The 23762-nt window shown below is 43.0% G+C and overlaps 1 protein-coding gene across 3 annotated transcripts in view; it reads right to left on the reverse strand.

Moving 5' to 3' along the window:
* Positions 1-23762, reverse strand: part of RP1 (RP1 axonemal microtubule associated) — a 69006-nt gene that overhangs the window by 11754 nt on the left and 33490 nt on the right. The window contains exon 1 of one of the 3 annotated variants that reach the window (XM_029223097.1): positions 1768-1849. The exons of the other annotated variants lie outside the window; for them this stretch is intronic. The gene's annotated coding sequence lies outside the window, so the exon portion shown is untranslated. Of the gene's footprint in view, positions 1-1767; positions 1850-23762 lie in introns of those variants that run through there. 3 annotated transcript variants of the gene reach the window in all.

Consider the following 23762-nt stretch of genomic DNA (forward strand, 5'->3'; position numbering starts at 1 on the left):
AGTTTTGGAGAGTGTTGAGATTTTGCATACATGCGGGTAAGGTTTAAGAGCCTATGGTGAGGTGGGCATTGCACAGAGCATGGTGAAGAGTCAGTATTACGGGTGAATAAAAGGATCTCTGTGCGTACAGTGCACAGTATCATCACTGGGGAACAGAGTGCAAAGTTGATTCGTTCCAGAGGGAGTGTTTCAGCCTTTGCCTTGACATCATCATATGTATGTCCTACAGTGTCCATGGGAAAATCACAGAGTAATTCAGTAGCACAATTGAGGAAGAGTCACGGTACCATGAAAACATCAAGGAGAGTTGCTGAGGGTGGGAAGAGGTGGCGGTCTCCAGAGGAAGAGCTGTGTACAGCTGAGATGCCAGAGGCACAGAGTGGGGGGATGCCCTCCAGGAAGATGGCAGGGATTAGTGCAGCTTCTGCCAGTGCACGCGAGCAGAGCAGCGACGCAGTCAGTCAGCCTCGACAGTAGGGTGTCTGCTTTTGTGAAACAGAGCTACCAGCCTCCACAACTTTTAGCTACCCTGTCGTAGTTGTGCACCTTTCGTAATCAGCTTTAAAGACTAATCGGAATTATTTGGATGGAAATTTTTTTAATGTTTATTTGCATACATTTTAGATAACAAGGTTTATTTTTTGCCCTCTGAAATCGGATAATGCAGTAGGATACTTAGGGACTCTGTAGGGAACAAAAACACTGAGTACTTAAAGTGGTCTAATTCTTGTCCCAGCAGGTTATGCTGAGGGAGGAGAAGTGGAGGTGGACAGAGGGAAAAGGGGAAGCTAGGGTCTTAAGGCTTTCTACTTTCCTCACCACCGACTGCCCTAGAGGTAGCAAAGGACCCAGCTAACAGTCTCTTGCCTCCAGCCCAAATTATATTGAAATCTTCTTCTAATGGCCTGATGCTTGCTATCGATATCTTCCCCATTTCTCTGCAAGCTCTTCATTGCCTACAGTCAGACCAGGGACCTGTCATGGATACTTGTATTGCTTTTTAACATAAACCGGATTTTTTTTTACACCCTTTGTTTCACTAGGTCCAACCATTGTTATTGCTGATCCGCGCCTTCATTGGTCCGAATCATCTGTGCTGCTCAGAGCTAAACAGTTGCCTCTACCAAGAGGGCTGTACCTTCTCTCCACGACTCTCTCGGCAAAACAGATGACCGATTCACAAAATGCAGGTGCATCATGTCCTAATTACATTTTTAATTTACTTTTCTAGCATGTAGTAGGAATTGAAGCAATTCAGAAAGAAAAATGAAGTAGAAAACAAAACATAAGAGAGGTATATTCATAATGTTCTATAGCAATTCAGAGATCTGATGCTGCAAGAAAAAGTAGTTCATCTCACAGGTCATAACGCTGTGGGGTGGCCTTGGGGGTGAGGGTTCAGAAGAGAAGCACACGGCAGCCACAGCACTGCCGAAGCACAAGCAGCTTCCTCCTTCTTAAGGTGTTGCCCAGATTGCTCTAAAGAGTCAGCAGAGCTTTTATAATCAGGAGAAAACAAAACTTTACCCGTGTTTTAATACACTCGAATTGCTTGATTTCCTGATACTGAAGTTCCCTCCTACTTGAATATCAGCATATTGTGCATGTTTCTTGCATATTTGGGTAAAGATAATATTAGCAGTATTTATTGTTTTTCTAATGGTTACATACAGAACACAAATATGTAGGCTAGATATGTAAAATAAAGTACAACTGGCTAAAACAGATTATTTTCAAAATAAAGATTTTAAGTAGTTTTGTACTTACCAGAACTTGAAACTTCCCTTATAAAGGAAAAGATGGGTTAAGTTGTTTGAATAATTCCCATAAATGTTACCAGATATGTAACCTGCTTGTTTCATGCAAGGAAACTAATGTCTTTGGATTTATTCTTAGTGTATCCACTCAGGGATTGAGTACAGCCAATTAATTTAATCCGAGGTGATGCTCATCACCAGACAGAATTCACCTTAAGGGGACCATAGCCAGAAACAAGCCAGTTCCCAGCATACTCCACAGTGCTGAAATCTTCCTAATTAGTTGCCCTTGCATTGCACCTTGCTTACCTAGTATCATTCTCAGGAGAAAATACTTCGCCAATTCATAAGCATTTCCCTCCCAGACAGCCTTAAGTCCTCATTTATTTTTATTAAAGAGAAAATGTTGTTACGCTGCTAAAAATGACATTTTGTCATTCTTTGATAAGCAAGTCTGAGTCAGTATTCACTCATGGTAGTCATTATAAAGAAAAGGACCTAAGCCTTTTGCTTTTGTTTTGTTTTGTTTTGTTGCTTTACTTTTTTCTTTTTTTTTTGCGGTACGCGGGCCTGTCACTGTTGTGGCCTCTTCCATGGCGGAGCACCGGCTCTGAACGCGCAGGCTCAGCGGCCATGGCTCACGGGCCCAGCCGCTCCGCGGCATGTGGGATCTTCCCGGACCGGGGCACAAACCCGTGTCCCCTGCATCGGCAGGTGGAGTCTCAACCACTGCACCACCAGGGAAGCCCTGTTGCTTTACTTTTAAAACTCTAGGGTTTTTTTTTTTAATTGGAGTATAATTGCTTTACAATGTTGTTTTAGTTTCTGCTGTACAATGAACTGAATCAGCTATATGTATACTTATATCCCCTTCCTCTTGGGCCTCCCTCCCCGTCTCAATCCCACCCATCTAGGTCATCACAGAGCACCATGCTGAGCTCCCTGTGCTATACAGCAGGTTCCCACTAGCTATCTATTTTACACATGGTAGTGTATTTATGTCAAACCTAATCTCCCAATTCATCCCACCCTCCCCTTCCCCACCACCGTGTCCACACATCCATTCTCTACATCTGCGTTTCTATTCCTGCCCTGAAAATAGGTTCATCTGTACCATTTGTTTAGATTCCACATATATGCGTTAATATATATTTGTTTTTCTCTTTCTGATTTACTTCACTCTGTATGACAGACTCTAGATCCATCCACATCTCTACAAATGACCCAATTTCGTTCCTTTTTATTGCTGAGTAATATTCCACTGTGTGTGTGTGTACACACACACAAACACACACACACACACACACCACTTCAGACTATATTACAAAGCTACAGTTATCAAGACAGTATGGTACTGGCACAAAAACAGAAATATAGATCAGTGGTACAGTATAGAAAGCTCAGAGATAAACCCACGTACCTATGGTCACCTAATCTATGACAAAGGAGGCAAGAATATACAGTCTCTTCAATAAGAGACTGGACATCTACACGTAAAAGAATGAAATTAGAATACTACCTAACAGGACTTCCCTGGTGGTGCAGTGGTTAAGAATCCGCCTGCCAATGCAGGGGACACGGGTTTGAGGCCTGGTCCGGGAAGGTCCCACATGCCACGGAGCAACTAAGCCTGTGTGCCACAACTACTGAGCCTGCTTTCTAGAGCCCATGAGCCACAACTACTGAAGCCGGTGTGCCTAGAGCCCGTGCTCTGCAACAAGAGAAGCCACCGCAATGAGAAGCCCGCACACAGCAACGAAGAGTAGCCCCCACTCACCACAACTAGAGAAAGCCAGGGCATAGCAACGAAGACCCAATGCAGCCAAAAATAAATAACTTTATAAAAAAAAAAATACTACATAACACCATACACAAAAATAAGCTCAAAATGGATTAAAGACCTAAATGTAAGACCAGACACTATGAAACTCTTAGAGGAAAACATAGGAAAAACACTCTTTGACATAAATCACAGCAAGATCTTTTATGACCCACCTCCTAGAGTAATGAAAGTAAAAACAAAAATAAGCAAATGGGACCTACTTAAACTTTAAAGCCTTTGCACAGCAAAGGAAACCATAAACAGGACAAAAAGACAACCCTCAGAATGGGAGAAAATATTTGCAAATGAAGCAACGGACAAAGGATTAATCTCCAAAATATACAAACAGCCTTTGTTTTTAATGTAAGCACTCTTGCTTATTATGGTATCAATGTAGTTCTATGAAAATAGCTGTAAATGTAACAATTTGGCTACTCAGCATAACGGGACACGAGAGAGGCACCACCCAGGAGTGATGTGACACTTCTGCACACACAGCTCTCCCACCGCTCTGCTTAATCATCATGGGGTTTGAACGTGTTTCAGGGCTTTGTCCCACATGCAGTCCCCAGATGACACGCACTGCCTCTGATGGCTACCCGTAGCCTAATCTGATTTGAAGGTACCTCACCTAATCAGATTTACCAGGCTTCCCACCTCAGCTCTGAACCGCAAAGACAAGGTCCTCTGGGAAAGAAGGACCAGGTTCACACTTGTGCTGCCAGACACTGCCTCCAAACAGGTCACAAAAGGAAAAAGATTATAGAGCTGCACGGTTTGCCATGTAAATGCTGCCTTTGTAACAAGTGACCAATTAAACAGTAAAACGGGTAAGAAAGGGAGGGAGGGAAGAAGGGAGGAAGGGCAGAGAGAGAGAGGCACTGAGTGAAGGAAGGAAAGACAGAGGGAAGGAAGGGAGGGGGTGGGCAAGAGAAACAGTAGTGTTTAACTTGATACAGACCTCCATTTATAACCATCACCATCACACAAAGACAGGGCAATTGCATCATTAAAAAAATGCATGTTTACAGGGTAGCAATAGGCATGAATGGCATTATTACCAGCTCAAAATTGAAGTGTCAATTTTAAAAGTTTGGAGTTAGATATAATCTGCTCTTAAATAGCTAAGGACTAATGAATCCTATAATCCACGTTGGATAAACCATTCACATCCATTGGTTCTATTTCAACAACGAAGGAATTTCAACTAAAGGAATTCCTTTGGGGCACTTCTAGAAAAAGTAAAATTTCATACATATAAGTCAGCATGAAGGGGCCCTCCCTTTCCAAGCATCTCCCCTAACACACGTTCCACTCCCAAGTCTCCAGTCAGGAACAGGGACCAATACACCTGTTGCCCAATCATGCCACCATGCTGTCTTCCCGGCATCCCTTGTCTCTGGAAGACGCCACTGTAGGAAGTCTAAACCACTGCTTCTCAAGTTTGATCGTGCACACAGATCACCTGGGGATCTCTGTTCCATTCTGTCTGGTCACCACTGACCAAGGAGCCAGACCACGGGGAGCCAGTGCACAGAGGTTAAGCATGTGTGCTCCGAAGTCAGACCTCAGTTCAAATCCTCTCTCTTCCTTCCAGGCCATTCACTTAATTTCTCTGTGACTGTTTCCCTGGCTATAAAATAGCGGGAAACACCCACCTTCTAGGCTCATTGTGAATACTAAAATATATATTACACGTTAGGCAAAGCGCCTAATGTCCTAATGTGTTCAATAAATGTAAATTTTTATTTTGCCATGTCAATATTCTTTTAAAACACTTCCACTGTTCTCACATCCTTTAGTAAATACTCTCACACCCTACTGTACCACACCGTTTGTGGTCTGACTCCAGCTTACTTTTCCAATTTCATCTCATGTGTCTTGACTCAACAGTTTGAATCACTTGACATTTCTTAAACGTGGCTCCACACTTCTGCACACATTGTATCTTTTACTCGGTATGCCTTCTCTAGCCCTAACCCCCTGCCCTACATTACCGTCCACCTTTCCATCCCTTCCTTCAATACTCAGCTCATCTCAGGAACCTTTCTTGCACCCTTGCCTTCCCACTATGCAAGCATTCTCTGCTGAATAGCTACCCTCCACTGTGCTCACCTATCTGTATAAATATATACTCTCTCACACTTGTCACCACACTGCCGTTGGTGGCTTCTTAGTCAATACGCTCATTAAGCACCAGAAGTGTAACTAATTTATTCCCTCAGAATTTCCAGAAACAGCTCAGTGCCTCGTACACACCAGACACTCGATAAGTATCTGTGAAAGGAATGAGCCTCTGCCTGGGTTTAATGTAGTGTGTTATAGAGATATACATGCCTGAAGAACCCTGCCTCATTTTCACTGCTAGAATTTACCTCCCTAGGAAGATCCAAGGAGCCCAGGGAAGGGCTCAGATTTCCTCAGGAAGCATAATTATTTGGAGCAGTTAGTATGGAACATGCCCTCTGTCATTCCCATCCAGCCCACATGGAACCCTGTGTAAGGTCCATTCTGATGAAGTTAAATTACTAGACGTTAAACCTGGACGGTCTCTACCTTGGAAACAATTTCCCACACTACTGATCTCCTGGACTTTGAAGCAGGCATCTGTCATAGTTCAGGCTGCTGTAACAATACCATGAAGCGGGTGGTTTAAACAACAGACATCATTTCTCACAGTTCTGGAGGCTGGGGAGTCCAAGATCAAAGCGTCAGTCGATGTGGTTCCCGGTGACCCTTCTCTTTGGCATATGTGAATTGCAGCATCACTCCTCGTGTGCTTTGGGGCCATTATTAAGTAAAATGAGGGCCAGCTGAACACAAGCACTGAGATACGATGCCAGTCGACCCGATAACCAAGCAACTGCCAAGTGACTAATGGGTGGGACACACAGGACAGAGGGATGATTCACGTCTCAGGTGGGATGGAGCTGACCGTGTGAGATTTCATCACATTACTCAGAATGGTGCACAATTCATAACTTATGGATTCTTTAACTCTGGAATCTGGACAACAGAAAAAAATAGATTTTTTTATAATTAACAGAGCCTCAGGGACCTCTAGGAGTATAACAGAAGAGCTAACATTTGGGTCATCAAGAGTTGCAGAAGAATAAAAACAAAACAAAACAAAATCCCACAAGGACTCAGAGGCAAAAAATATACAAATCAATTTTCACTGCAAAGTAAAGAAGCTGTTACAGTGGAGAATTCCCGGACTGAATGTCAATATTATGACATAGTGTGAGTGTTTCGTGTTTGGTAATTGCAATCATTGTTGCTTCTGTTGTGGTCACCCATTTACAATGCTTGGTGTCAGTCTATTTATCTCTTGTAAAAATAAAATACAGCATGTGTGTGTATGAAAAAAAAAAAAAGAGTTGCAGAAGAAAGAGAGAAAGTAGGTGGGGCTGAAAAAAAATATTCCCAGAAATAACGGCTGAAAATTTCCCATATCGTGCAACAGAAAAACTATGATACAAGAAGCTGATTGAATCCCAAAGACAATAAACTCCAAGAAATTCACGCCAAGATGCGTCATAATCAAACTTCAGGAAACTAAAGACACAGAAAAAATTTTGAAAGCAACCAGAGATGACATATTACGTACAAAACAAAAAACAATTCAAATGACAGCAGAGTTCTCACCAGAAACCACAGAGGCCAGAAGGAAGTTACAACCATTTTTCAAGTACTAAAATGAAAGCTGTGTCAACTAGAGTTCTATACCCAGTGAAAATATCCTTGAGGAACGAAGAGCAACCCAAACATGTTCAGATGAAGGAAAGCTAAGAGAATTTGTCACCAGCAGACTTACTCTGAAAGAATTTATAAAGAAAGTTAACAAATAAAAAGGAAATTATGAAAAGAGGAATCTTGGAATGTCAGGAAGGAAGAAAGAACAACAGAAAGACCATAAATGTGAATAAATACAATAGACTTGCCTTTTCTGGAATTTTCTAAATTTTGTTTGACAGTTGAGGCAAAAAGCATAATACTGTCTTACATGGTTCTCGATGTATGTAAAGGAACTATTAAAACAAAGATAAGTGGGGGAGGTTACGGGGAACTAAGTTTTCTACACTTAAACTGGTAAAATGTCTACATCAGTAAACTGATAATTATGTATGTACAGTGTAATACCTAGAGCTACCACCAACATACACAAAGAGATATGCTCAAAAACAATATAGAAAAAGCAAAATGAAACTCCAAAAACCGTTCACGTATCCCACAGGAAGGCGTGAAAGAGAAAACAGGGAAATGAAAAAACAAAGAGAACAAAAAATAAAAAATAATATGGCAGATTTAAGCCCTAAGATATCAATAATTAGATTGAAGGTAAGTGGCCTCACATACTGTATGATTTTGTTTATATAACATTTTTTAAATGACGAAATTACAGAACAGATTGGTGGTCGTCAGGGTTAGGCATGGTGTGGGAGAATGGTGGGTGGGGTGACTGAACAGTTCTGTGTCTTGATTGTGGGGTGGTTACACATGTGATGAAATGACAAGGAACCAGACACACACATTTCCATCAACCCAAAAGGACACTTTGTCCCCATTTGCAGTCATTTCTCATTTCCACCCATACCCCAAAGCAGCCACTCATCTCCTTTCTGTCTCTGCAGATTTGCCTGTTCTGGACATTTCATATAAATGGAATCATACAATATGGAGTCTTTTCTGTCTGGCTTTGTTTACTTATCAATAGCATGACGTTTTTGAGGCTCAGCTATGTTTTAGCATATATCAGTACATTGTTTCCTTTTGTTGCCGAGTGGTGGTGTGGTGTATGAACACACCATATTTTGTTTATCCATTCATCAATCGATGGACATTTAGGTTTTATTACTAATCCTGTAAAGCAAGCAGTCATGTCAATTTTTTTTTTTTTTTTTTTTTTTCGATACACGGGCCTCTCACTGTCGTGGCCTCTCCCGATGCGGAGCACAGGCTCCGGACGCGCAGGCTCAGCGGCCATGGCTCACGGGCCCAGCCGCTCCGCGGCATGTGGGATCTTCCTGGACCGGGGCACGAACCCATGTCCCCTGCATCGGCAGGTGGACTCCCAACCACTGCGCCACCAGGGAAGCCCAGTCATGTCAATTTTTAATGTGCTCCATACAACACAACAGGCATAGGCCTTCGTCTGGAAATAACTGCTAACGAGAAATACACGAGAACTAAATGACATGGGAGCCATAATTCCCAGTGCTGTAGCAGACTCACATTCCAGCTTCCAAAATTTATAAAGAACTGAACTGATACCAAATTCCATGTATAAACAGCATCTATTTATCTACCCATCTAGCAGTGCTGTAGTAACAAGAACAATAATAGTAACAATAATAATAATATAAAGTGTATTGATTACTTACTTTGTGCCAGGAACCATGCTTAATGCTTTAACTAAATTATTTCATTCACTCCTCGCAACAACTCTATGAGGTATGTACGATTATTATCCCTGTTTTCCAGCTAGGAATACCAGGGTCAAGGAAGGAATAGTATTTTACCAAAGGACACATAATTAGTAAACAGTGAAACCTCTTCACCACTTTGCAGTAATGTTCTCTATCTAATGTTAAAGTCTATATGTGTGTTGAGGGCATACTGTGGAGGGTCAAAAACACCTGGCTAAGATAAAAAAGAATGAAATAATGCCATTTGCAGCAACATGGATGGACCTAGAGATTATCATACTAAGTGAAGTAAGTCAGAAAGAGAAAGACAAATACCACATGATATCACTTATAGGTGGAATCTAAAATATGATACAAATGAACTTATCTATGAAACAGAAACAGACTCACAGACATAGAGAACAGACTCGTGGTTGCCAAGGGGGAGGGGGGTGGGAGAGGGATGGATTGGGAGTTTGGGATTATCAGATGCAAACTATTATATATAGGATGGATAAACAACAAGGTCTTACCATATAACACAGGGAACTCTATTCAATATCCTGTGATAAATCAAAGAATATGAAAAAGAATGTATATATGTATATATATGTGCATAACTGAATCACTTTGCCGTACAGCAGAAATTAACGCAACATTGTAAATCAACTATACTTGAATAAAATAAAATTTTTTGAATACCTGGCTAAGGAGTTTTGATTCTATTCTGTAGAACATGGAAATGCACTGAAGACTTTTGAGCATGGAAATGACAACATCAGAACCCAACATTTCACTGACATTTTTGCTAAACCAGATGATTTGGAGGGAGGAGGCTGTGGTGACAGAAACTGGGGAGGTGGCCCTAAAAATAGTTAAATCAAGAGCTCCTGAGGGTCTGACTTAGAGTAATGAGAATAGAAATAGAAAGGAAGGAAGTTATTTCCAAAAATTTCAGAGGTAGACCCAAAATAACATAACAATAGGTTGACTGTGGAAGGCAAGGAGATAGGTAATTTATTTAATCCTTTAAATGAATCATCTACTGTAACTAAAGAAGCCAGTACAGAGCGTAGTTCAGCAAAAGTTGTGTGAAGCAGGCAGAGCAAAGATGACAACAGGAGTTGGCTTTTCACCAAGTATTTGCCGTAACCTCGTTTAAATGGGTAACAAGTTTTTCAAGCCTGGAAAAAACTGTAGTGTCAATAACAACAATAAATCTATGTAAGAGGAGAGGCTGTTAAGTCAGGAATTGTCTAAATCCATTCCATTTCATTTTTTTTTTAACATACTTAGTTTGAGGTCACAGAAGTGATCCAGGTAGTGATGTCCAAAAAGCAGTTATTAATATGACATTCAAGATTGGGAGAGAGATCAGAAGAAGAGAGATTTTAGAGGCATTCAAGTAGGGGCTGTAATTTGTGTCTTGGGATCACTGAGAGAAATAATTGTGAAAGTGGTGAATATTATTCATGTAATGAAACGAGCAAACTCTAGAAGTTATACAGTATTTACAGTTGTGATATGGACAGAGCCCATGATGGACTTGATAGTCTAAGCTATGGTGAGATAACAAAAAGACCCCAAATTCACAGTGGACTTTCACATTTCCATCATTGGCTGACCAGATGAAAACTGATCTAGATGTACCATAAATTAAAATTCAAAATGATCCTGATTAAAACGTCTTCAAGCCTATTATAGTCTTATGGAGAAATAGTATTATTGAAGCAGAATTCTATATATTCCAAGAATTTCTTAAACTATACTTACTTGAAGTTTATCATTTCTGTGACTAATATTTATTTTTAATTCAGGACAAATTAATGAGTTATAATCTCTTGGTCAGAATTTGATAAGTACTATTTACTAAATGAAAGACTGAAAAAAAATGGGTTGCTCTAAAAAATTTGCCTGTCAGGGATAAATCACCTTTTCCGTAAAATCTTCAAGAGTGTTCAAAGCACTGTAAAGGGGTATATTTTACTCTACCAAAAAAGGAATAACTTCATTATTAGTGACAGAAAATGCACCTATCATCAAAATGCACATAACCAAGCTAAGGTTTGAGACAAGTCAATCCAAAAAACTTATTTCTAAATATCTTGACAGAACAAAAAGCAAAGCCTCTGCTTAGAAAAATCAGATAAGTAGATCCTCAGTTTACACTTTGCTCTCTCAGCTGATAAGCAGTTCTTGGGATTTCACATCAATGATTGGAAACAGCCAGTTTAAAAAAAGCGATTTTGGGTAAATATCCCGTGGTGTGTTCTTAGCACGCTGCCACAGGGAAGTATTCAGATGCTCGAAGATTCCAACTTGCTACAAGAGATAAAAGTGGAAAATTTCATTCTGTCCGTGTGATTAGATTAAGTTGTTATTTTAAAATAACAACTGCCTGTGGAAAGATCTTTTATTTCTTAGGGGACATAGACATTCCTGAATAAAACTGCACTATGCGAAAGGATGTACTTATTTTAAGATAGATGTTGGTTATTTTTTAAAAGTGAGAAAAACACCTTGAAATTCTTTTCGACTGACTTGACATTTTTACCTTAAAAAGGAAGTCATTTGTATAGTCTCTCCAAATAGCAATTTCATGCTAATCCTTACCACTAATGCTCTACCATCAGGAGCTTTCCCTTCCCCTTAAAGAAAATTTTTTTAAATCTCAAACACGGTCTTTTCAATTCGTTCTAAAAATGGAAATTTCTAATTTCTAGTTTAAATTCTTAGCACGTGTACTTTTTAGTGACGTGTAGTTGACTTACCATACTTACTTCGGCTATACAGAATAATGATTCAGTACTTTTAGGGATTGCACACCATGTAAAGTTATTATAAAATACTGACAATATTTTGTTTTCTGTACATTACGTCCCTGTGACTTATTTATCTTATAACTGGTAGTTTGTACCTTCACCTATTTTGTCCCTCTCCCCACCTCTCTCTCCTTTGGCAGCTAACTAGATTGTTCTCTGTATCTCTGAGTCTGTTTCTGTTTTATTTGTTCATTTGTTTGTTTTTGTTTTTCTAGATTCCACATATAAGTAAAAACATACATCTTTAATTAACTTTCATAATACTTGCAGTGGCCCTCTAGTGGCCCTTTATTTGTCTTCGAATTCTGTGTTTCTCAGTTCTTTCCATCCTAGTACCTCTAAGGAAAGGGGAGGATGAATACGTAATCATAGACTGGAGTTTTAATAAAGTTTGAAACTGAAATTTTAATTTTGCCTGGAAAACAGCATGACAATTTTATATTGTAATTTTGTAATGTTTCGATATAAAAATGGTTCAAGTTTTTTTTTCATCAACTAAATTGAGATGTATCAGAATTGTCCCCCATGGCTTTTCAGAATCTCCCTCTAAGCACAGCAGCAAAGAATTCGTTTCTAACAAAAAGTGCACCACTTGTATAAGTACAAAGAAGGCAGGCAGGTGGGGCTACCACTCCCCGCCTGACCTGACTAGGTCTGGCTGCCCCACTGAGGCCCAGCAAAGTGCAGACTCAGCCTCCCCAGGCTGACCCTCCATGGCCTCATCCTCTCTAGAGGATTAAGAATGGCTGAGTGCCTGCTCAGCCACAGGGCCCTGAACTTCAGCCTTCCCTGTGGGCCAGACTGTGTTTCAATCTGCTGTTCTTGACCTTGGTGCAAAAAGACTGCAGTGGACCCCACTGACTGGACAGAGATGGCCGTTGCCTTGCAGCCCAGTCAGATCCCCCGCCTGCTATAACTTCCACTGATGAGACTGCAAGGTAAGTAGAGTGAATGGCGACTGCCCACCCCTTCCAACAGAGCAAGGTAAGTAGAGTGAATGGCGACTGCCCACCCCTTCCAACAGAGCAGCATGGCAGCCCGCCCTAACGCTGAGGGTCTTCCCTAAATCAGGTCTCGCTTACTCGCTTCCCCCTACCGCCTTCTGCCTCGGCCCAGCGAGCCCGGCAGCCTGTCCTCTGCATACTCTGGTTATGGCAGCCTACACCAGATGGCGGAGAGATTAGCCGTATTTGGGAGCGATTACCAATTAAGCTGCTGATGTGGGGAGGTAACAGACAGCTAATGCAAGGAGTTGCCTCCCAGGCTGAGATTGCATTTACTACCACAGAACTAATACAGATTTTTGAGAAAGAAAAGGACGAGACAAAAATGGCATTCAAGATGATCTTCTAGTGGCAGAATGTAATGTAGACAAAGGATGGAAAAGACCAGGGAGAGAAATATAGGATGGAAACAAATCTCTAATCAATAAATCTTTAATAATTGGCCTAGAATAACATGGCGTTCTGTAATGAAAGCAAACTACAAGACAGATTTTGAAGAAAGAATCTCCGGCTGTTGGTAGCAGATTAAAAATCAGTTAGTCAACGAATTTTGAGGTCCTGTGTTTGCCAGGCCCTGTTCTAAGCGTGGGAGAGACAGCAGTGAGCGAAGTTCAACCCTACCTGCCAGGAACCGCCCTTCCAAAGAGGGAAGCTAATGACGCAGCAGCCAATGGTCACCATCTTACTCAGCACACATTCCCAAGCTCTCTCCACTCATACCTTCCTCCCAGGGGTTAAGAAGCCGGATACTTCCCAGCCTCTCACGTCAGTCATCTAGGTGATCTTGTTTAGGCAGAAGCTGTGTAAGGGAAGATCTGAAGGAGCACTTGTTGAAACTTTGGCTTTCTCGACAAAAGGAACAGACACAGCAGGCACCACCCCATTTTCCCTCTTCCTGTCTGCAACGTGGAGGTAGTACAGGGAGCAAAGAGACAACACGTATGAAGACAAAACACTAACACACAGAGGATGGCCAAGTAGAAAGAGAGGCGTGGTCCTGAGGGCTCCAGGAGCAGCTGGGCTAATCTGGAAACCTCCTGACTCTTCTCATTATGTAGGAAGAATTAACCCTATTCCTGACACCGATTTCTGGAACAGAACCCTCCCTGGCAAACAACTAAATCTGATCCTGGGGATTACACACAAAAGGAGTCTATCGAAAGAATATTGAATGCCTCACAGAATCTCTGAGAGGTGTAAAGAATACAGCTCAAACTTAAGGTTTCAGAAACAAACATACAAAACCTTTCATCATACCGGCCTGATGAAGAAATCACCTGGATGCCACAGACCCCAAGCTGCTATGGCTGGTAAGCTTGCCAATTTCCCACCAGGAACACAATCGTACTGCAAATAAGACCAACCTAGGTAACTGACTGTACTGCTGACCTGAATGAATAAGCGTTTTCAGAACTCTAATGGAAAACTGATGAATTCATAAAAGTGCCAACAAAAGATCAAGATGAAAAAAAAATTAATTACATGGGACTGAGTGAACTGATGAGGGTGATTATAATTTTTGTGACTTTCTGTTTGAATAAAAAAGAAAAAATCCCACAAGGACTCAGAGGCAAAAAATATACAAATCAATTTTCACTGCAAAGTAAAGGAGCTGTTACAGTGGAGGATTCCTGGGCTGAATGTCAATATTATCACATCATGTGAGTGTGTTTCGTGTTTGGTAATTGCAATCATTGTTGCTTCTGTTGTGGTCACCCATTTACAATGCTTGGTGTCAGTCTATTTATCTCTTGTAAAAATAAAATACAGTGTGTGTGTGTGTGTGAAAAAAAAAAAAAGACCAACCTAGCACAGTCACCTTTGCTGTCACCCTAACTGGAGAATCAGGTCCCCAGGGAGCCTGCTGTCTCACCTTGCTCACCGCCAACCTGCACAAGTACCTATGCCCTTAGTGCAAAAAAACAGACAGAAAATATGTAGCTCGTTCGGCTCCTACAGGAAGAAATACTCTTTGCCCTACAACGATTCGTAAGGTGGGTAATCTCCCAAACTCAAAAGAAGGTGCAGATGCGAATCATTTAAAATGAATTGCAAATATACACTGTTACGGTAGGGTGTCTGCAAAAATGAGTACATTTATTCCTTCCCTACATTCTCACCCCTTTACAATGTGATCTGTAGCTCCTCCATCAGAGGTGGTGTCTGTTTCCTCACTGCTTGAATTTAGGCCGCTTTGACCAATAGAATGAAGCAGAAGGACCTTATGGCGGCACCAGAACTAAACCTCAAGAGCACGGGTACACGCAGCTCTCCTGAGAATCCTCTGTTATCCACGTGAATAAGCCCAAGCTGGCCTGCCAGGTGATGCGAGAAACCTAGTCCAGGTGCTCCAGTCACGCCAGCCAGCAGCCAGCTGACCCTCAGAAACAGAGCCGCCTACCTGACTACAGACACTTAAGTAAGCCCAGTCTAACCCAGAAGACCACCCATCAGAGCCCAGTCCAACCAAAGAATTGTAAGCTTAATAAATGCTTGTTGGTACTTCCCTGGTGGTGCAGTGGTTAAGAATCCGCCTGCCAATGCAGGGGACACAGGTTCGACCCCTGGTCTGGGAGGATCCCTCCCATATGCCGCGGAGCAACTAAGCCCGTGTGCCACAACTACTGAAACCCGTGCACCTAGAGCCCATGCTCTGCAGCAAGAGAAGCCACCGCAATGAGAAGCCTGCACACCGCAACCAAGAGTAGCCCCCGCTCGCCGCAACTAGAGAAAGCCTGCATGCAGCAATGAAGACCCAACACAGCCAAAAATTAAAACATTTATATATATATAAATGCTTGTTTTAGCCACTAAGTTTGGGGTGATTTTTTTATGCTGTGAAAGCTAACTGATGGAACTACAGACAGCAAGAAAGAAAAAGGAAAAAAAAAAAGAAATTTAGTAAATAAGATAATTTCAGGTACAGAAGTGATTTGAAAAATACAAAGTAGGGTAATTTGTTAGAAAGTGATGAAGATCAGTCCATTTCTTGGGGAAATCCTCTCTGACAAGGGGATGTGTAAGATGAAACTAAATCTGAAGGAGAAAAAACTATTCCAAGGTATAGAAGAAACACATGCCAAACAGAAGGGACAGCACGTGCAAAGGTCCTGGGACAGAAATGAGGCCAGAGAGGCTGGAAAATATGAGCCCAGTGGAGGGTGAAGAAAGGTAACATCAGAGGGTTTACACCGTGGAGAGACCACCCTGGTTGCAGCAGGAACAGAGGCCGGAGCCCTGATAGGCAGGTACTGGGACAGTAAGGGGAAATCTGCCCTGCTGCTGAGCTATGCTGTGGACATAAAACTGCTCTAGAAATAAAGTCTATTTTTAAACTTCATAGAAAAGTGGATTTTAAGAGATTAGTAGGAGAAAAAGAAAGAGACGCAGGGAGACAGGATGTCGACAGCATGTAATACTTACTGAGAGCCACCGGGCACCGAAAGGAAGCAGCATGTAAGGTGAAAAGAACAGGATTTTAGAATCGATGGCTAAAGGCCACCACTGGGACTTCCCTGGCGGTCCAGTGGTTAAGACTCCATGCTTGCACCACAGGGGTGAGGGTTCGATCCCTGCTCGGGGAACTAAGATCCCGCATGCCGCACGGCACACCCCCCCCCAAAAGAGTCCACTACTTACAGCCCGTGTGCACTCGGGTGAACTTACCTACCTTCCCGTCTATGAAAAACAGGTAAAAATGAGTATCTCATAGGCTGCGGTAACGGTTGGATGAGAAGCGTACGTAAAGTGCCAAATACTTTTTAAATGGTAGACATTCCAGCAGGGTTTGCCTAATTCCCTTTCATCTTCCTTCCCAGAGAGAAGATCCAGTATCTGAATAAAAGCTGAAAATCCAGGGATATTGAAATCAAGATAGACCTATATCTGGAGATGTTGTAAAATAAGCAACTGTCTTTCTTCCCGCAAATCCCCCTCCGTGACATTTCCCCCAATGTTCTCACCTACCTATACCTGCACCTTCTGACCTAAGGTGCCAGTTACAAAACTTCAGGCTAAAGGGGGAAGGGAGCGGGGAAGGGGTGGATTGGGAGTCTGGGATTAGCAGATGCGGACTTGTATATAGAGAGTGGATAAACAACAAGGTCCTACCGTATAGCACAGGGAACTATATTCAATATCCTGTGAAAAACCACAATGGAAAAGAATGTGAGAAGAATATAGATATATGTATAACTGAATCTCTTTGCTGTACAGCAGAAATTAACACGACATTGTATATCAACTATACTTCAATAAAATAAATTTTTTTAAAAATTCAGGCTAAACTGAAATGTCAATTTCGTGTCCAAAGCCATTTCTGTTGCCAAAGCCTGTTGTCCAATTCCTTCTTGGGTCCTGTTTCCTACTGTGGTGAGATCCTAATACTGCAACTGCTTTCCTAAACTCCTGCCCACCTGCTTCTTCTAACCTTCCAAACTTGCTTCCTGCACTAGCCCAGGTTCTGAGCCTGACTCTGACCTCGATGCCACGATTAGCTTCCTCTGGGCCCCTTTCAGTCCCCTCCTGGTCTCTCCCTTGCTTCTCCAGCCTCGTTTTTGCTCTTTTGCACCCAACTCCCTTGCACACGTCACGACCAATCGCACCCCTCTGTGACATGCCATCCTGAAAGCATTAGTCCACCATGGGAACACTGTTCCTGTAAAATGACTTCTTTAGTCCTTATAACACAAAGTATTCTTCTGCCTTTGGACTGGCTTTCTGTCCCAGGGAACAGCTAAACTGGAAAAATGCTCCATAATTCGCAGCTATAGTCACGGGATAAAGTCAAGAGTGGACCTGCCAATGGTATTAAAATTCCTTATCAAAGGTGGATGAACTCTTCTGTAAATGTAATTCAAACATAGCAACAGACAGAAGGCAACAGGATGGGACAGCTTTGCTTTGTAGGAGGAGAAATTTGCAAGACAGGATTTAAAATGGACTAAACTTAGTGTATGAAATGGCATTTTTGTTGTCATTTTAAGCTTTGTAAGTAGAATCTATAAATATATGTGAGAGAAAAAAGTGCCAAGAAGGCTAAAAGAAAAAATATACATATATTAGAAAATACAAAAAAGAAAGAGACCTTTCCACAGCCTCACAGAAATTAGAAACAGAAAAAGTCCTCCGGCCACCTTGGTCATTTCCGGGCCAGCAGAGCTCATTCATGAGTGTTCGTTGGTCTAATTTTCGATGACCCAGGAGTGTTGACTCTAGGCCCTTCGTGTGTAAAATCATCCTGCTGTCTAATGGACCTTCACAAGTTGCCAAGACTTCCAGCCTAAATTTCCAACATTCCAGTAAGTTCCAAAGGCTCCCTTGGCCTTCCCTGGCTGAACATCCAGGTATAGTGCTACAGGGAGAATTTCCTCTTCCTTGTCAATCTACCTCTAAAATACCTAAGAAAGGTGAAACTTCATCAAAAGCAAGATAGGCATCCTTTAAAGGTCACTGGGCTGGTACAGGAGAACTTGAGTCCTGATCTCTTTGTTTCCAGTGTTACCAACTATCCCGGGCGGCTTAAGAACATCTAAGTTACATTTGTAACTGCCCAAAGAGTTCATTGAAAAGACATCATCAACACTACCAAGTAGTGATGGCTAACACACGCCAGGTTTCACACCAGGGGCTTCATATGCATCGACTCAGACGTTACAACAACCCTGGGGAAATGGAGCACTTGCCTAGGGTCCAACGGCAAGTTCAATGCGGGTTGGAACCAGTGTCTCGGTCAAGTCCATCTGGCTGAAACCCTTGCTTTTTCTGCTGCCCTGCGCCGTTACTACAGCACCTTGGTCAGAGAGTGTCAGCCCTTGGTCAAGTCCAATCAGAAGGTATCTCCTGAACCAGGCAGAATGCGAGGATGAAGCAGAGCTCCACGCTTCCCAGGGGATGAGCTGCCTCTAGGGGTTCCGGAGAGAAGGAGGGGAGTCTCGCAGGCTGACGGTGGGGAAGAGATTGGTGCCTGGCGCTAACTCACAGGAATGAGCAGCCCCGGCGCAGAGGCTCGGGGGACACCGGGGTACGGAGTGGGAGAGACAGAGCCCAGCTGCCCTAACTGGGGAGAGAGCAGGACGAAGCAGCAGCGCCTGATACTCAGCCTGCAGCCTGCTGACCACTCCACAGCGGTTTCAGGGACCCTGGACCGTCCAGGGCTTTGATTCAGGAGCCGAACAGACTAATGGGACGGGGTGTTTTCAAGAACCTGACCCAGAACTCCTACGAGGAATATTAGGACTCGTTCCTGCAGTCGACTCAATAATCCCAGAGGCCCCAGACTTAACGAAGGGAGGAGGTTGGAATTCCCTGACACCCAACCTTCCTTAAACCAAAGCGACGAGGCAGGAGCAGGCCTGGCAGGAAGGCGAGCCATTGCTACCTCTCTGCTCTCCGGCCTGCGGAACTGAGCCTACGTTTCAGCCTCTGGAATCTTGATGCGTAAAACACGCTGACTGGGCTCGCAGCCCCTTGCCCCGTGTGCCCTCTCATTTGGAGGGAAACGTCGAGAATCATCAAAGGAGCCTGCCTGGAGCTACAGAGTTGCAGCTGTGCGTCTACTGAGATAACACAGAATGGAAGTCTGGACACTTCGGGCCCTGATTTCAGCTTCCTAGACAAAGCTATGTTGATTAGATTGGCAGTTCTTGAAACAACAGACAACGCAGCTTTTCGAAGTTGCAGCAGATTTTGAATTGGGACTCATATTGACTCTGTAACCCAACCACAGAGACGAAGCCCTGAAACAGAGAATTGGAAGGTTAATTAAGAATCTGCTTATATGGGGAAATAATCGGATTTCCCTCGCTTTTCAAGGGACAATAAATCTATTTCTAAGAAGGGCATGCGGCAGAGTTGGAATCCCAGCCCTATGGTTTGCAGTAGGCACAAGTCTTGTTAAGGCACTCAGCCTTCCTGAGACAGCTTCCTCAGCTGAAACGGGGCCACACTCACACCCAGCTCACACAGCGCAGGTGAGAATTAAATGAAGTAACCTGCTTCCAGCACCGTGGCTTGTGCTTAACAAACTGGAGTCTTTCCTCTGATTAACAGGACAAAAGAACACAGCAGCTCACTTTGTGAAGCCATAATACAGGATATTTTTACTTGAAAAGTATGACATCATCCTAGGACCTTTGTGAGAAATTCTAAAGTATTTCACTTCCAGAGCAAAAATCAGAGGTAAGAAGAAACGAAACACAGGATTGCTTTTGTAAAATTTCAACTGATCTGTGTCAACTAAAATTCTTTAAGAAATTAGTGGATTACTCTGAGCCATTCCTCACTCTATAATTAGAAAATGCTTCCACCTCCTCCTTTCTGGAAATGTCTACCAACCTTCTCATCAATGGAATTTACCCAAGTCTGAGGTCGTCTAGGCACCGTGTGTAAGGCTGGTGGAGCACACTGATTAAATGCATGGTTTGACACAGGCACACCTGTACTTCAGCCTCACCTGTACACCTTCCAGCTGTGCGACCTGGGTGATTACACAGTGTAAGCCTCCATTTCATCATCTACAGTATGGGGAGGTCATCATGGTATACGGCTTATGGTATTATTTTGAGATTAAATGAGACAGAGTAGCACAGTACCTACTAAGAAATCGTGTTAGCCGTAATTATTAATAAGCAATTTATAACATCCGTGACTGCTCCATAATGTACGTACCGGGTAAGAAAGGAATGTGAACTTAATAATACATTTTTCTCAACACTGCATAAGGAAAAAAGTATTTTTTCATATAAGGAAAACCACATGGGCTATAAATTTTGAATGCAGATTCATTACTTCTTGCATTTATATTTTAGTTAATACGACAGTGACATTTTCTCCCTTACATGGAAATCACATATGAATAACTGACATTTTTTACACCAAAAAATAGGCAGTTTTTTCCCATCCTCTCAGATAGCTTTCTCTTATTTAAAGAAGCTTTCATTTCATATTTAAAATTGTAGAATAGTAGACAGAGCAACTAGAAGTGACAGCATTGCAAAGAAATCTAAAACATACTCTGATCAATTGAATCAAGCCAGGTTTTCAGAAATGTCTATCACACTTAACCTGGGGCTGTTGATAACGCCATCCACACCTAGATTGCCTCACCACCACATCCCTGTCGGAGTCTTATCAAGGACGCAAAGCCCAGGAATTTCCGGACCCAAAGTGGAAAAAGATTAGCTCTGGCTCTGAAATAAATCACTTCCCGGTGTTTCCACTTCCAGACTTCCAACGTTTTCCCTGCAGTTTTGGATATGACCAGAAGCGTTACACAGCCATCACAAAGAGGATCAATTACACTCGGATCCCAAATAAAAATGGGGAGCTGTAAGTTAGAATTTTGTCATTGTCACCCAGGCGGCATCATTTTTTTTTTTTCTAACATGGCTGACAATGACTTTTCTGGTATCTACTGTATCTTTGAAGAACGTCTGTAAAGCGTGAGAAGAGGCCCGGTGTCAGTTAGGTTGCCACTAAGTGATGCAAGAGAAGCAGAAACATTTGATTGCACAGCTGCTGATGAACTTGTTAGGTGAACAGCTGTTGCCAGGTCCTCACCAGCACTGATCAGAGGTAAGAGGCTGACATTCATTCAGTGCCTCCTTAGGACGTGCAAAGGGCACATAGGCTGGGAACTTCCTAAAGCAGCTAAGAGTGAGAAAGTGGCGTCTTCCTTCTCTCTGTCTACACCCTCGGGTGAGAAGGAACTCCCCTCTCACCCATCAGTCATGGTGCAACAGAACTGGATGTTTTCCGTGCTTCCCGTTGTCAAGTACACTGCTCTTTGACCGCCTCACTGGCTTTTCTCCATCTCCATAGTTTTGGTACCTTAGGGAACAACTAACTCAGGACCCTTAATTCCAAGTCACCATAAGACCATCGTCTAGTGGAATAGAGTTTTGGAATGAAAGATTTGATTCTGCAGAACCCCTGAGCCACAGTCGTGCATCCTCTACTTCAATTCATCTAAAAGTGGAGGCGTGTTGGCTTAGGACAAAGCCCATAATTAGACAGCTCCAGATACAAGAATCAAAATGGTCCTCAAGATGTCCACCCTTTTTTCTTTTTTTTTTTTTTCTTTTTTTCTTTGGCCGCTCTGTGTGGTGTGCGGGATCTTAGTTCCCCAGCCAGGGATCGAACCCGTGCCCCCTGCAGTGGAAGCGCAGAGTCTTAACCACTGGACCACCAGTTAAGTCCCAGGTCCACTCTTTTCTGTAAATTCTGTGCTTGACAGCAACGGGAATTTCTACGTGAATTGTGGAAATATCCCCAGAGGTGGCGTTTGGTGGGGAGCCCCTTGACAGGTTAGCTGTTACTTCAAACTCTCAGCAGGAGGGCAGGCACAAAACATAAAGGAGGCCTCAAGATAGGCGACAGGGCCCCAAACACCAGGCTGGGGTCCTGGAGCAAATTTCTACTTCCTGGCTGAGCAATCCCAGATGGCAGAGTCACGGGAAACGATAAGTTGTTGCTGTTTTAAGTCAGTGTGTTAGCTAGCATCGGAGTGGTTCATCATGTAGCAAAAATAACCGAAACGTGGGCATGCGCTCAAGGTGTCAATAAAACATCATAGACAAACTGAGGCCCATTCCTAGGCTTCCCAGTGAGCTAGGAATGGGCTTCAAGTTTGAAATCCCTGGACGGCAATGCTCCCAGGCCCCAGTCTTACGAGCTTAGGGCTGCTTTTCCCAGTATTTGTCCCAAGCGGTGCTTCTCTACAGAAGAGGTTCCCATTTTCACGCCTCTTGCTTATCATTCCCTCTGCTCGCAATGCCATGTCCCACACGTGCTTCTTCTCACCCAAACCCCAACCATCCTTCAGGCCCGTCCCCCGTGCCCCTTCCTCTAACAGGTCTGTCCTTACCCTCTCGCCCCGTGATACAGCCCACCACCGTCAATAGCCATCTGTGGATCTGAGTTCAGAACGGCTTTGGCGCCAGGATCTCTCCCTCCTTAGGCCCCCAGTGGCATTATTTCATGAATTGTTCATGACACCCTTATTCTCCCTTTTATCATAATGATGTGTGTATTTTCAGGGTCCTCCTAACAGTACCCTGAGGAGCTGTGTTTCCTACATCCCTGCCTGCCCCTGACGGCCTATTTCCAATCCTTCTCCTTCTGACTCCGCCAGCACTGGCCTGGCTTAGATTAATGATGCCACGGGAATCCACGTCAGAACAGGGGCTCTGTACTCATCTGATGCCCGCGCCCGGAAAGCTGTGTGACGGCAGCATTTGCGCAAATCAAGGCCCTATTAATAGGACATCAGAGTTTTCGGAAAGAGCTCAGGGCTTGAGCCAAATGGTCCTACTGCAAGCTGGAATCCCGAGCATACTATTTCCTAATTGGACGAAGATGAGATTATTTAACCCCCTCTATGTTACATTTTCTTCATCTGTAAACTGGAGTCGTTCTGATGCCCTAAGGTTGTTTTGCTCTGAATGATATCGTGCATGCTAAACACCTAACCCACTGACTGACGCACCTCACAGAACACGAGATACTTTGACGAGTGACTCTACTGGTGTATTGCCTCATCATCACAGATCGTATGTTTTTGTAAAAAGCAAAGTTCTGAAATCACATACTAGTGAAATGTAAATCTAAGCGTTCTTCAATCTGAGGGAAAGGCCACTGTATTGAGAGCCTGTCTCCCTAGCTTCATATAACATCTATATTCCCCTCAAACTTAAACTAGAACTAAGGTCATGAATCAATCCTCTTTTCTCCTGAGGTGGTTATTTTCAGTCTCAATTTTAAATGAGTCGAAACACTGACAGTGTGGCCTCTTTCTCTTTTCACAATAACGATGGTTGCACATCCTTAGACCCGATTCCTCACAACTGACCCGGCACAGCTAGCAGACGGTTACCTCTTTTTTCTGTTTGCTTTGGAAAGACCAAATGGAAAGCAGAGTCTACGCCTCACTCAAGCTGCTCTGCCTCATT

The sequence above is a fragment of the Monodon monoceros genome, unplaced genomic scaffold, assembly GCF_005190385.1.
Source record: "Monodon monoceros isolate NGI ecotype Baffin Bay Population unplaced genomic scaffold, NGI_Narwhal_1 Super_Scaffold_14, whole genome shotgun sequence".
NCBI lineage: Eukaryota > Metazoa > Chordata > Mammalia > Artiodactyla > Monodontidae > Monodon > Monodon monoceros.